The sequence below is a fragment of the Priapulus caudatus genome, unplaced genomic scaffold, assembly GCF_000485595.1.
Source record: "Priapulus caudatus unplaced genomic scaffold, Priapulus_caudatus-5.0.1 Scaffold83, whole genome shotgun sequence".
NCBI lineage: Eukaryota > Metazoa > Priapulida > Priapulimorpha > Priapulimorphida > Priapulidae > Priapulus > Priapulus caudatus.
Window position 1 is genome coordinate 299,264 of NW_014577144.1, and position 4,097 is coordinate 303,360.

Here is a 4,097-nt window from a genome sequence, read left to right on the forward strand (position 1 = left end):
TATCTTCGGAGTAATCATTCTGATCATTCTGATCAGTCTGGTGTAATCAGTCAGAATAGAATGATTAGTCCAAGATCTATCACACGGCTTCCAGCGCAGCGAGACACACGCGGGACACACCCACGGGCACTTGTAACGTCTCAATAAAACAAAATTATGGTAAATAAACACGAAATGTATTTACTAACAAAGTCTTAATGCCGCAAGTACACGCAAGTACACCGCACGCACGCCGCCCTGCACAAACGAGAATAAAAAGAACAAGAATAATAATCTCTTTATTCTTGTCGTTTGTGTTGAAAGCATTTGAACGGCATTTACAGGAAATGATCGGCAATAATAGGCGAAAGAGAGTAGAGAAACATTAAAACTTAGGTAGTAAATACATCTCGTGTATATTTACCATAATTATTTTTTTAGTGAGACGTTCCAAGTGCCTGTGCGCGTGTGTCTCGCGTGTGTCTCGCGGGCGTCTCGCGTGTGTCTCTCGTGTGTCTCGCGTGTGCCTCGCGTGTGTCTCGCGTGTGTGTCTAGCTCACGCGGTGCCTCAGCCTCAGCCAGGTATCGCGTGATTCATCGATCGTAGCACATCCTCGTAATTACAAGTGACACGGTGTGTGCAACTCAACACCGAGAAACCCGAAGCAAGCAGTGCCGCCGGATCTCAGCTGTGACGTTGGTCACCTTCGGATGACGTACGTAGGCTCGGAGTCGAGGCATAGTTACTTTCGTAACGGGATCTTTGCCAAATGCGCCTGACTGCTGCCGAATGCGTCAGTATTTACACTCGTAAGTATAGTAGTCGAGTGTATTTAACTCTGACGATTGCATCTAACTCTTTTGAATGCATCAAACATTGTCGAATGCATCAAAAACGTTTCAAAATTCGCCAGGTTTTACTGAATATGTTTAACGTTGATGAATACATCTTACTTTTCTGATCGTGTCTACGCTCATATACGCTTATAGAAGCTTATAGTTGCGATATTGCAGACACTGTCCCAGAAGTACCCACAGCAAACCTTCCTCACGTTGGAAAAAATATAATCGGAAGAGAAATAATTAGAAGCATTATTTTGTTCCTGATAATTATATCAGCGTCATGCTTAGCACAAACGGTCATTCGACGCAAACTTCAAGGATAAAAACATTAACGGAGAACGCTCCTCGGTAATAGCATCAGGCGTGTATAATACAGACTATTTTATACACTCATTACGTAGTTATTCTATATTATATACTCCTGATAGTATATGGAATTTACGCGTGCTGAGTCAGACAATGTTGGCATTGGTTAACACGTCGCTCAATAGCTTTAGTGTGACGTCAGACACGACAAAGCGTAGCGGCAAGCGACACGGTCACCTAAGAAAATGAACGACAGGTTATGAATGAACATCTGTGATACTCGTGTTGTTTATGTATAATAATATAGACATGCTTTTCGTATATGTGCGTGTAATGTGCGTGATATCTATATGTGTGTAATGTGCGTAATATCAGGGGTTAATAATGCCATTATTTATATATTAATGCCTGTTGTTGGGGGCACTATGCTCTCATAGTGTTGCTGAGGAAAGGTATAGTGCCCGAGCGGCAGCGAGGGCACTATTCCTTCCCAAAGCAACACTATGAGAGCATAGTGCCCCCAACAACAGGCATTAATGTTTTTAGTGCATCACATGACTATGCAATCTACTTTTCATGCTTATATACCTTCTTTATACTCCCTAATTTGCCGGTGCATTCGATGTAACAAAACGTTCGACACAAACACAACCGCCGTTCGAAACTCTTGCGTGGCGCCCAGACGCAGGAGATTCGTGACGTTAACACAATGCGTTATAATAACAATGCGTCGCGCAGCAATAGTGCCCGCTCAGGCGGGCACTATCGCTTCATAGTGCCTGCTGCGTTATCCAATAGAATTTCAACGATTTATCACGTGATGCACTAATTGACATTATTAACCCTTGGTAATATTGTATATGTGCGAGATATGTATATGTGTGTAATGTGCGTAATATATATGCGTAATGTATTTACGTAGATGTAATATATGCGCGAGATATGTATATGTGTTACGTGTGTAATGGGCGTAATATGTATATGTGCGAGATATGTATATAAGCGTAATGTGCGTATATTCAGTGTTAAGTAACGTCGTTGCTGCCCGTGTTTTACACACCATTAGCGAGCGTCGCAAAAAAGAGTGCGCTGCGCTTTTGCTGTTGCTGTTGCTGCTGCTATTACTACTACTGCTACTGCTGCTGGTGGTTGTGGTGGTGATGCTGCTGCTACTGATGATGATGCTGATAATGATGATGATGATGATGATGATGATGATGATGATGATGATGATGGTGATGATTATCCTGATTCTGCTACTGCTGCTGATGATGATGATGCTGAATTCCAGATTAATAGTGACAATTATGTAAAGCAGCAGAGATACCCGTGACCGTGGTAAATAGACGCGGGTGAGCGCGAGACGACAGCTGCTCAAGGACTTCACTTTCGTCTGCTTCAGTGTTTTGTCGATGCGAGCTCTAGTGGCGATGTCACACGTTGATATACTGGACTCGCATTGAATGTGTTGCAGCGTCCTTCACACTTGCGTGCGATTAAGGACAAAAGGACGAAAGCATGAAAGGATGGAAGGATGGAAGGAGGGAGGGAAGAAACGAACGAATGAACGTACGAACGAACGTACAAACGAACTAATGAACGAACAAACGAACGAACGAACTAACGAACTAATGAAAGAACGAACGAACGAACGAACGAACGAACGAACGAACGAACGAACGAACGAACGAACGAACGAACGAACGAACGAACGGACGAACGAACGAACGAACTAACAAACGAACACACAAACGAACGAACGTACAAACGAACGAACGAACGAACAAACGAACGAACGAACGAACTAACGAACGAACAAACAAACGAACGAACTAACGAACGAACACACAAACGAACGAACGAACACACAAACGAACAAACGAACACACAAACGAACAAACAAACGAACAAACGAACGAACTATAACGAACAAACGAACGAACGTACGAACGAACGAACGAACGAACAAACGAACGCCGCAGTAGCGTGGGTAATATCTGTCTTCCGCATATGTACGTATAGATACATGCGTGCGTGCGTGCTTGTGCTTGTGCGTGCGTGCGTGCGCGCGTGCGTGCGTGCGTGCTTGTGCGTGCGCGCGTGCGTGCGTGTCGTAATGTAACACCAGGCGCTAGGAGAGTAAACAGCGCAGGACGGCTTCACGCGATCACGGCAAACATCAAGGTCACAGCCACACGCCGACAAGATATAGGCTGGCGTACGTGCGAGAGGCAGCCTCTCACTTCACACCGCGGTTAGTACGTATGGGCTGTATAGGGCTACTATAGCTCGAGACGCCCCGATTCCCGCTTCCTGCTATCCCCGCAGCATCGCTGTCCGACGCAATCAGAGGAACCCGACAGACGGCATTTGGAAAGCGGGAACGATATTTTCTGCAAATACTCGAGGCAACGTGAGTAGAGAAAAGAGGAGAAGCGAAGAAAAGAAAAGAGAAGAAAGAAAGGAAAAGAAGAGCGTCGTAGAAAAGGAAAATGGAGTGGAAAAGAATGGAAGCGGGAAGGAAAGGAGACACGGGAATGGAAACGCAAGAAAGGGAATGGAAGCGAAAAGAAGGAAAGGAAAGGGAAACGAAAGGTACGGAAGGAAAGGAGAGGGACGTGAAGGGGAGAGAAGAGAAGGAGAACTGTACGGAAAAGCGGAGCACGGAAGAAAAGGAATGAAAAAAAAGAGAAGAACAAAGAAACGAATAGAAGAAAAAAAGAAAAGAAAAGACGCAGCAAGACAAAAAAAGGAAAGCAAGACAAGGGCATGGAAATGCACAGTAAGGCAAGGCAAGAGACGTGTGCATGTCTTTGCGACTATACATCATCCGTTGATCGCTGCTGGCTTTCTATGGATTAACCGTTCGGACGCACGGCCGCCTCTCGGACAAGCAGACATCGCGTCTCATTCATTGTAGCAGCGACAGAAGCAAGCAAAGCTTGTCTGCCGCGCCCTCCTCCTCCTCC

The 4,097-nt window shown here is 45.1% G+C and overlaps 1 long non-coding RNA gene across 1 annotated transcript in view; it reads right to left on the minus strand.

The window, feature by feature from the left end:
* The window catches only part of LOC106804685, a 102,250-nt gene that overhangs the window by 32,331 nt on the left and 65,822 nt on the right, over positions 1–4,097 (minus strand). The gene's annotated exons all lie outside the window — the stretch shown is intronic.